This window comes from Arachis stenosperma, chromosome 4, assembly GCF_014773155.1.
Source record: "Arachis stenosperma cultivar V10309 chromosome 4, arast.V10309.gnm1.PFL2, whole genome shotgun sequence".
NCBI lineage: Eukaryota > Viridiplantae > Streptophyta > Magnoliopsida > Fabales > Fabaceae > Arachis > Arachis stenosperma.
The window spans coordinates 66,392,940-66,404,165 of record NC_080380.1 but is presented as its reverse complement, the minus strand read 5'-3'; the positions used below and the strand labels follow the sequence as shown (position 1 = coordinate 66,404,165).

At 40.0% G+C, this 11,226-nt stretch overlaps 1 non-coding gene across 1 annotated transcript; it reads right to left on the bottom strand.

Annotated features, from left to right (window-relative positions):
* Window positions 1–8,029: 8,029 nt before the first annotated feature.
* LOC130978599 (small nucleolar RNA R71) lies at window positions 8,030–8,137 on the bottom strand. The gene has a single exon (XR_009086221.1). It is a non-coding gene; the product is annotated as a small nucleolar RNA R71 (small nucleolar RNA).
* Between the last annotated feature and the right edge of the window lie 3,089 nt (window positions 8,138–11,226).

Below are 11,226 nucleotides of genomic sequence, written 5' to 3'. Positions count from 1 at the left end.
AGAGTAGAATTTTATACTCTTGGCTTGGAAAGGTAACTTAGGAACTCTTGAGTTACTAATGTCCAAGTAATTGATGATTGGGAGCCATTTACTCTAGTTCTCACTAATTGAATTAGTGGAGAGTTAGGACTTATGGACTAGGATTGATATAGCTCATTTGACTTTCCTTTACTACTAGTTAGAGGATGATTTAATGAGATTAATCCTTGCCAATTCTCATATTGTGGTTAGTGATTAGGATAGAGATCCTTGACTACCAACCCTTGCCAAGACCTTTTTAGCCATTAGTTTACTTTCTTGCCATTTATCTTTCATGCCTCTTATCAAAACCCCAAAAATAATTCATAACCAATAACAAGACACTTTATTGTAATTCCTAGGGAGAACGACCCGAGGTTTGAATACTTCGGTTTATAAATTTTAGGGGTTTGTTTTAGTGACAAACAACTTTTTGTATGAAAGGATTAGCGATTGGTTTAGAAACTATACTTGCAACGAGAATTCATTTGTGAATTCTAAACCGTCAAAAACCCAATCATCAAGTATGCATGTGTTTCAGCAAGCAAGATTAAGGATGCAATAAAGGCACAAGAGATACAAATAGAGACATTTTGATTGCATTAATAAGTGGTGTGCGTGGTACCTTGCATGAAAGATAAGTAGCAACACCAAACTTAGTGTGACACTCTCAATTTAGAATGTTGCAAGTACCCAGTGAAGATTGAAATTCAAATTGTTGCATGGCAACACCAAACTTAGAATGCAATCATATACCAAATTATTGAAAGTAAACTAAGCAAAGCAAGGAAATGTTACCTACGGTTGGGTTGCCTCCCAACAAGCGCTCTTTTAATGTCATTAGCTTGACATGTTGTTCATGACTTTCTTCCTCTTTTTCCAGTTTGTTAGGAGGAATGACCTCAAGAGAAAAGAGGAGCCAGTTAATGCCCCTTGTTTAGAGTGCCTCTCCCCAACAAGCTTTCTTTTGTTGTTAGCTTGAGTAAACTTGCTTGTTGGGGTAGGGGTGGGATGGCTTTTGGTTGACCTTTTCTTCTTTATGGATATTGTCCTTCTTTTCTTGGTCACCATCCTCCTTTTAGTGCTCATGTTGATTGCCTTCACCTCCTTGATTCCAGAACTTGGGTATTGTATGATGGTTGGAGTGTCTTCATCATCAGGAGCTTCTTGAATTGGTGGTTCAATGAACTCACCCTTTATGCAACTCTCTATGTCATTAGAGTAATGTGGACTCCCTTGATTGACTTCCTCCCTTTCTTCTACATGGTGTTGCATTGAGCCTTTTGGGAGTGAGTTTGCATGTTCCTTTGTCACCACTAGTAACCTCTGTGGTATGAAGCCTTAGGCTTATATATTCTCACAACCTCTTTTTTCTTCATATGAATCTCACTTGGTATGTCTGCCTCTTTTTCTTGTTCTTCTGATTCCTCCCTTGCTCTTGACCGTTGAATGAACTCCTCTGTTTCTAGAGAGAGTGAAGTGGTCTCTCATTGTGATCTCAGATCTTCAATGAATTGTTCTTCAAAATAGAGTTGTGCATTCTGTCTCAATTTTTCTTCATGGTCCCTTTTTGCTATTTTCTCCTCTTCGATTGTCTTTATTATTTCTTCAAGGAGGAGTTCTATCCTAGTGTGTCTATCTTCTTCTCTCCTTTTTTTGAGTTCTTCAATGATGAGTTCCATCCTGGCAAGTCTATCTAAAGGAGGTTGGGTAGGTTGTAATGGTTGGTTGGGGTTGGCTTGTGAATGGAATTGGTTGTTTTGTGGTTGTGTGTTCTGAAAGTGGTATGACTCTTGTGGGTAGTGGATTGAGTTTTGTGGATGGTGAAATGAATTGTATGGATTTGGGATAGACTTTTGTGCTGAGGCATACTCAAATGATGAAGAATTTAGTCATGTGAAACTTGGATGTGAGGTTGTATAATTGAGAGGTGATGGCTCTTGATGAATGGGGTATGAATGAGTGAAATCTCTTTGATTTTGAACTTCCCAGCCACAACTTGAGTAGTGATCAATTTCATCAAAATATGGACCATTTTGTGGCTCTGGAAAGTACTCCATTTCATGTTCTTGATACTCCCACCCACCATGAGCATGGTAAAGTGAATCATTCTGTGGTGGTGGAGAGTTTCCCATGAAATTTGATTGACTACCATATGATGGATGCTCCTTTCTTTCCTGCAAAAAGCTCTGTCTCAAACAATAATCACCAAAAGAAATTGGAATCTCCATTGTCACAGATGAGAAAATTCCCAGTGAGGCAATATCACAAACAGTTGGTTAGCAAAAGAAAATAAAGAAACAAAAGTAGACAAAAGTAAAAGAAAAGTGTCTAATCTAGTAAATTAATCAACCGGTAGTTTGTTAATCACAATTAATCCCCGGCAACGGCGCCATAAACTTGATGCACGAAAACTTGTCTCTCAACAAATTTCCCTTCGGCAAGTATACCGAATTGTCGTCAAGTAAAAACTCATAATAGAGTGAGGTCGAATCCACAGGGATTAACAGATTAAGCAATTAATGGTTAATTGATTATTCTAGTTAGACGAATCATTAAGGAGTGAGGAGCAACAGGAAAAGTAAGTAGCACAAAAGTAAAGAAAGAGATAAAGTGCAGAAAAGTAAAATGGCAAGAAAAGTAAATGTAAGAACTAAAAATAAAATGAACATTGGGATCAAGAGATATTGCAATCCTTCAGAACAAGTTCATTCTCATCTCTTCCTCAATCAATGCATTCATTGATCTCCTTGGCAATATTAAGTGATTGGGTTCCAATTCCTTGGCAACCCAATCTCTCTAAGCTTGAACAATTGCCCAATTCCATGATTTAATTGCTCATGGGAAGAGATGAAGTGTGGTCACTGATTATACCACATTTATTTCCAAATCAAAGTGTTAGGAGGATTACATGTCACTATATCCGCCCAGACCCCAATTTGGTCCAACATGAAAAAGCATTTCTAGCATGATCTCCTCATCCCTTTTCCAAGGCTCAGAGGAGATCCAATTTTAGAGAGTTTCTTTTCCAAGACAACTAACCAATTAGATGAAGATCGAAAGCTTTCTAGTAAAATCAAGAAGAAAGAAAGAAGAAGAATAATAAGAACTACAATTGATCCATTGAATCACAATAGAGCTCTCTAACCCAATGAAAAGAGTTAGTTGATCATTGCTCTTCCAAAATAGAAAAGAAAAAAAAAGTGCAGAAAAGTAAAGGTGAAGATTAAAACCGAAAATAAAACTTCAAAGTTCATAATGAAAATTACAACTAAAATGAAACTACTCCTAAGGAAGAAAAGAAGAGAAAAGGAAGAGTGTGTGAGGGGAGGGAGTCCGAAGACCCCTCTTCAATCTCCCATACCTAGTATTCCAGTCTAGCCTCCCTTCAAGGTAAAAACTAAGGCCTTTATATAGGCTCTCCTAAATTAAATATAAAATTAAAAGCAAATTACAATTAAATAAAAAGTCCTACTCTAGATGCTTCTTGTGGCCTTCGATTGGTTGACACTTGTGGGCTTGATTCCTTGAGGTTAGGTGGTCCTTGAAGAGAAGTGAATAAAGTTGAGGTCCAGGTGCTAATGTTAGTGCTACCGCTAGCCACACTAACGCTACAAGTGTGGCATTAGTGCTGAAGTTAGTGTGGCTAACGTTACACTTGCTACCCAGTTGGTGTTTTTGGGGCTTAGAAGATGCCTGTTGTTTGTGCTTCAATTTCATGCGCACTATAAAGTATTATATATCGTTGGAAAGCTCTGAATGTAAGCTTTCTAACGCAACTAAAATCACCTTGATTGGACCTATGTAACTCAAGTTACGCTCCTTTGAAGTGGACAAGGTTGATGGCATAGTCGCTAGCGTTACTGGAAAAGGTGAATCACAATAACGCTAGCAATCAGGGGCTTAATATTGCCTGGTTCTGGAGCTCAAACTTAATGTCCACCCCATACTATTATATATTGTTGGAAAGACCTGGATGTCTACTTTCCAACGCTATTGGAAGCGCATCATTTGGAGCTCTACAGCTCGAGTTACGTATCTTGGAAAGTGAAGAGGTCAGCTGGCCTTACTACAGGTTGATACCATGTTCATTTTTGCACTTTCGGGGAAGATTTTCTCCCTCAAATTCAGTGTCCATGATGAGCGGATAATTTGTATACTTTTTGGCATTGTTTTTAGTATGTTTTTGATATCTTTTAGTTAGATTTTAGTACATTTTTATTAGTTTTTATTTAAAATTCACTTTTCTGGACTTTACTATGAGTTTGTGTGTTTTTCTGTGATTTCAGGTATTTTCTGGCTGAAATTGAGGGACCTGAGCAAAAATCTGATTCAGAGACCAAAAAGGACTGCAGATGCTGTTGGATTCTGACCTCCCTGCACTCGAAGTGGATTTTCTGGAGCTACAGAAGCCCAATTGGCGCGCTCTCAACGGCGTTGGAAAGTAGACATCCAGGGCTTTCCAGCAATATATAATAGTCCATACTTTGTCCAAGATTTGATGGCCCAAACCCGCAAAGCAATCCGGCCTCAGGAATTCCAGCGTTAAACGCCGGAACAGGAATAAAAGTTGGAGTTAAACGCCCAAACTGGCATGGGAGCTGGCGTTTAACTCCAGAAAAGTTCTCTACACGAATTTCCTTGATTGCTCAGCCCAAGCACACACCAAGTGGGCCCGGAAGTGGATTTTTATGTCATTTACTCATCTTTGTACACCTAGGCTACTAGTTATCTATAAGTAGGACCTTTTACTATTGTATTTGTATCGAGACTTTGGTAGCTATCTTTGTTTTATGCTATCTTAGACCTCTGGGAGGCTGGCCATTCGGCCATGCCTAGACCCTGTTCTTATGTATTTTCAACGGTGGAGTTTCTACACACCATAGATTAAGGGTGTGGAGCTCTGCTGTACCTCGAGTATTAATGCAATTACTATTGTTCTTCCATTCAATTCCGCTTGTTCTTTTACCAAGATATCACTTGTTCTTCAACATGATGATGGTGATGATTGACGCCCATCACCACTCTCACCTATGAACAAGGTGATTGACAACCATTCTTGTTCTACAAGCATTCGAGGCTTAGTGAATATCTCTTGGATTCTTCGGAGTCTTCGTGGTATAGGCAGGACCTGATGGCAGCATTCAAGAGAATCCGGAAGGTCTAACCTTGTCTGTGGTGTTCTGAGTAGGATTCAATGACTGAATGACTGTGACGTGCTTCAAACCCTGAGGGCGGGGGCGTTAGTGATAACGCAAAAGAATCACTGGATTCTATTCCGCGCCTGATTGAGAACCGACAGATGAATTCCGCTATGCCGTGACAGGACATATGCAATCGCTTTCACTGAGAGGATGGGAGGTAGCTGCTGACAACAGTGAGACCCTATACGAGCTTGCCATGGAAGGGAGTAAGAAAGGATTGGATGAAGGCTGTAGGAAAGCAGAGAGACGGAAGGGAAGGCATCTTCATACACTTGTCTGAAGCTCATACACCAATGATATACATAAGTATCACTATCTTTATCTTCTATGTTATTTTCGTTCATCACCATATATATCTGAGTTTGCCTGACTAAGATTTACAAGATGACCATAGCTTGCTTCATTACTAACAATCTCCGTGGGATCGACCCTTACTCACGTAAGGTTTTATTACTTGGACGACCCAGTGCACTTGCTGGTTAGTTGTGCGAAGTTGTGTAATGCCATGGTATTAAGCGCACCAAGTTTTTGGAGCCATTACCAGGGATTATGAGAGTTGTGAAAAAGTATAGTTCACAATTTCGCCGACCAAGTTTTTGGCGCCGTTGCCGGGGATTGTTCATGTTTTGAGCAAGCTTTTGGTAACATCAGAGCCAAGATCCGGCAACAACATCAAATTTTTGGTGTTATTGCCCGGGATTGTTTAGGCTGGACAACTGACGGTTCATCTTGTTGCTTAGATTAGGTATTTTTTTTCGAAATTCTTGAAGGTGAATTCTAGAGTTTCATGATGATTTGTTGAAATCTGGCTGGCTGAGAAGCCATGTCTAATCTGATTGGACCGAGGTTTCAACTTATCACCACAAGAGCTTGTTGATTTCGTATCAATCTTGCTGTTGGAGCAGTGATTTGCTAAGGCTTGGCTGACCTTGGTCATGTCTAGTGTTTTGGACCGAAGCTTTCTTTGAAAGCTTGGCTGGCTGTGAAGCCATGTCTAATTCCTGGACCGGAGCCTTAGACTAGCATTGCACTGATTCCTGGAATTCTCATTAAGAATTTTGATACTTTTTTTTCACTTAATTTTCGAAAAATACAAAAAAATTTGCAAAACCATAAAATCCCAAAAATATTTCTTGTTTGAGTCTAGAGTCTCATCTTAAGTTTAGTGTCAAATGCATGTTTTTGTTATATTTTTCGAATCCATGCATATATTTCTTTGTTTTGATCTTTGAATTCTATTGACTTGAAGTATTTTGTGTGTCTCATATGCATTTTCATGTTGTTAGTGTCAGTAGTACACAAACTGCTAAGTTTGGTGTCTTGCATGCATTGTTAATTGATTCCTTTTGCATTTTGATTATCAAAAATCCAAAAATATTTTTAATTTGTGTCCTTTCAAGTCAATGATACAAAGAATTGAAGATTCAAAACATGCTGCAGAGGAATTATACAGAAAAAGCTGAGCATTCAAAAATGCCCAGTGAAGAAGGCAGACTGGCGTTTAAACGCCAGCCAGGGTACCTGGTTGGGCGTTTAACGCCCAAAGAGGTAGCATTTTGGGCGTTAAACGCCAGAATGTATACCATTCTGGGCGTTTAACGCCAGGATGGTGCAGGGGGAAGATTTTGTTTTCAAATCAATTTTTTTCAAATTTTTCAAAATCAAATCTTTTCAAATCAAATCTTTTCAATCAAATGTTTTCAAAATCAATTTCTTTCCTTTTTAAAAGATACTTACTAACAATTAATGATTTGATTGAACATCACAAGATTGTTACCTTTTCTGTTGAGAAAGGTTTGAATGTTTCAAATCATATCTTTTCTTGTTAAGCAAGTCATTCATTTTTAAAATCATATCTTTTCAAATAGTTTTCAAATCATATCTTCTCAATCACATTTTTTTTAATCTTTTTAACCACATCTTTTTCAAAACAGTTTTCAATCAAATCTTTTTAATTTCTAATTTCAAAATCTTTTTCAAAAATCACTTGGTTTCTTTTCCACTTTTATTTTCGAAAATTAATTAATGTTTTTCAAAATAACTTCAAAATTTTTCACTTGATTTTCGAAAATAAACTTCCCTCCTTCCCACATCCTTCTATTTATGGAGTGCCACTCCTTCTCAATGCACAATTCGAACCTTATCTAACTAAAGTTCGAATTTATCTTCTCCTTCTTCTTTCTATTTCTCTTTTCCTCTGACACTTAAAGGAATCTCTATACTGTGACATAGAGGATTCCACATTTTCTTGTTCCCTTCTCTTTCATATGAGCAGGAGCAAGGACAAAGGCATTCTTGTTGAAGCTGATCCTGAACCCGAAAGGACTTTGAAGAGAAAGCTAAGAGAAGCCAAAGCACAACTCTCTTTAGAGGACCTGACCGAATTCTTCAAGGAAGAAAACATGGCAGCAGAAAACAACAACAATGCAAACAATGCAAGGGAGGTGCTGGGTGACTTTACTGCACCTACTCCTGATTTTTATGGGAGAAGCATCTCTATCCCTGCCATTGGAGCAAACAACTTTGAGCTTAAGCCTCAATTAGTTTCTCTAATGCAACAGAATTGCAAGTTCCATGGACTTCCAATGGAAGATCCTCATCAGTTTTTAGCTGAATTCTTGCAAATCTGTGACACAGTCAAGACTAATGGGGTTAACCCTGAAGTCTATAGACTGATGCTATTCCCTTTTGCTGTAAGAGACAGAGCTAGAATATGGTTGGACTCTCAACCTAAAGAAAGCCTGGACTCATGGGAAAAGCTAGTCAATGCCTTCTTGGCAAAATTCTTTCCACCACAAAGATGGAGTAAGCTTAGAGTGGAAGTCCAAACCTTTAGACAAAAGGATGGAGAATCCCTCTATGAAGCTTGGGAAAGATACAAACAATTAATCAGAAAATGTCCTTCTGACATGCTTTCTGAATGGAGCATCATAGGTATTTTCTATGATGGTCTCTCTGAACTATCTAAGATGTCCTTGGATAGCTCTGCAGGAGGATCTCTTCATCTGAAGAAGACGCCTGCAGAAGCTCAAGAGCTGATTGAAATGGTTGCAAATAACCAATTCATGTACACTTCTGAAAGGAATCCTGTGAACAATGGGACTAATCAGAAGAAAGGAGTTCTTGAGATTGATGCTCTGAATGCCATACTGGCTCAGAATAAGATATTGACTCAACAAGTCAATTTGATTTCTCAAAGTCTGTCTGGAATGCAAAATGCACCAAACAGTACTAAGGATGCTTCATCTAAGGAAGAAGCTTATGATCCTGAGAACCCTTCCATGGAAGAGGTGAATTACCTAGGAGAACCCTATGGAAACACCTATAATTCTTCATGGAGAAATCACCCAAATCTCTCATGGAAGAATCAAGAGAGACCTCAACAAGGTTTCAATAACAATAATGGTGGAAGAAACAGGTTTAGCAATGGCAAGCCTTTTCCATCATCTTCTCAGCAACAGACAGAGAGTTCTAAGCAGAATACTTCTGACTTAGCAACAATGGTCTCTGATCTAATAAAGACCACTCAAAGTTTCATGAATGAAACAAGGTCCTCCATCAGAAATTTGGAAGGACAAGTGGGTCAGCTGAGCAAGAAAGTTACTGAACTCCCTCCTAGCACTCTCCCAAGTAATACAGAAGAAAATCCAAAAGGAGAGTGCAAAGCCATAGACATGGCCGAATTCTGGGAGGAAGGAGAGGCAGTGAACGCCACTGAGGAAGACCTCAATGGGCGTGCACTGGCCTCCAGTGAGTTCCCCAATGAGGAACCATGGGAATCTGAGGCTCAAAATGAGACCATAGAGATTCCATTGGACTTACTTCTGCCATTCATGAGCTCTGATGAGTATTCTTCCTCTGAAGAGGATGAGTATGTTACTGAAGAGCAAGTTGCTAAATACCTTGGAGCAATCATGAAACTAAATGACAAGTTATTTGGAAATGAGACTTGGGAGGATGAACCTCCCTTGCTCACCAAAGAACTGGATGACTTGTCTAGGCAGAAACTACCTCAAAAGAGGCAGGATCCTGGGAAGTTTTCTATACCTTGTACCATAGGCACCATGACCTTCAAGAAGGCCTTGTGTGACTTAGGGTCAAGTGTAAACCTCATGCCCCTCTCTGTAATGGAGAAATTAGGGATCCTTGAGGTGCAAGCTGCAAGAATCTCATTAGAGATGGCAGACAATTCAAGAAAACAAGCTCATGGACTTATAGAGAATGTTTTGGTGAAGATTGAAGACCATTACATTCCTACTGATTTCATAGTCCTAGAGACTGGGAAGTGCATGGATGAATCCATCATCCTTGGCAGACCATTCCTAGCCACAGCAAAGGCTGTGATTGATGTTGATAGAGGAGAGTTGATCATTCAAGTGAATGAAGAATCCATGGTGTTTAAGGCCCAAGGATATCCCTCTATCATCATGGAGAGGAAGCATGAAGAGCTTCTCTCAAAACAGAGCCAAACAGAGCCCCCACAGTCAAACTCTAAGTTTGGTGTTGGGAGGCCACAACCAAACTCTAAGTTTGGTGTTGAAACCCCACATTCAAACTCTAAGTTTGGTGTTGGGAGGTTTCAACACGGTTCTGAGTGTTTCTGAGGCTCCATGGGAGTCCTCTGTCAAGCTAATGACACTAAAGAAGCGCTTGTTGGGAGGCAACCCAATGTTTTATAATTAATTATTTTCTTTTGTTATTTTATCTTTTTTTTGTAGGTTGATGATCATAAGAAGTCACAAAAACAATGAAAAAAGCAAAAACAAAATGAAAAACAGGAAGAAAAACAGCACACCCTGGAGGAAGATGCTGCTGGCGTTCAAACGCCAGTCAGCCTAGCAGTTGGGCGTTTAACGCCCAGTCTGGCACCTTTCTGGGCGTTTAACGCCAGAAAAGGGCACCAGACTGGCGTTAAACGCCAGTAAAGGGCAACAACCTGGCGTTAAACGCCAGGAATGGGCACCAGCCCGGCGTTTAACGCCAGAAATGGCTCAAAACGTGATTTTGAGCAACTTTTGGTGCAGGGATGACTTTTCCTTGACACTACAGGATCTGTGGACCCCACAGGACCCTACCATCACTCTCTCTCTTCTTCCCCATTCACCAATCACCTCAACACCTCTTCCCCAAAAACCCTTCACCTATCAAATCCCATCTTTCTCTTCACCACTCACATCCATCCTTCATAAAACCCCACCAACCTCACCCTTCAAATTCAAACCACTTTCCCTCCCAAACCCACCCTCAAATGGCCGAACCTTTACCCCCCTCTCTCCTATAAATACCCTTCTTCAACCCTTCATTTTCACACAACCTAAAGACCACTTCTTCCCCCTTTGGCCGAACACACTACCCTCCCCCTCTTCCTCATTTCTTCTTCTTCTACTCCTTTCTTTCTTCTTTTGCTCGAGGACGAGCAAACATTTTAAGTTTGGTGTGGTAAAAGCGTTGCTTTTTCGTTTTTCCATAACCATTATGGCACCAAAGGCCGGAGAAACCTCTAAAAAGAGGAAAGGGAAAGCAAAAGCTTCCACCTCCGAGTCATGGGAGATGGATAGATTCCTCTCAAGGGTGCATCAAGACCACTTCTATGAAGTTGTGGCCTTGAAGAAGGTGATCCCCGAAGTCCCCTTTTTACTCAAAAAGGGTGAATATCCGGAGATCCGCCATGAGATCCAAAGAAGAGGTTGGGAAGTTCTCACCAACCCCATTCAACAAGTTGGAATCTTGATGGTTCAAGAGTTCTATGCCAATGCATGGATCACAAAGAACCATGACCAAAGTGTGAACCCGAATCCAAAGAATTATCTTACTATGGTTCGGGGGAAATACTTGGATTTTAGTCCGGAGAGTGTGAGGGTGGCGTTCAACTTGCCTATGATGCAAGGAGATGAGCATCCTTTCACTAGAAGGGTCAACTTTGATCAAAGGTTGGACCAAGTCCTCACAGTCATATGTGAAGAGGGCGCACAATGGAAGCAAGATTCAAGAGGAAAGCCGGTCC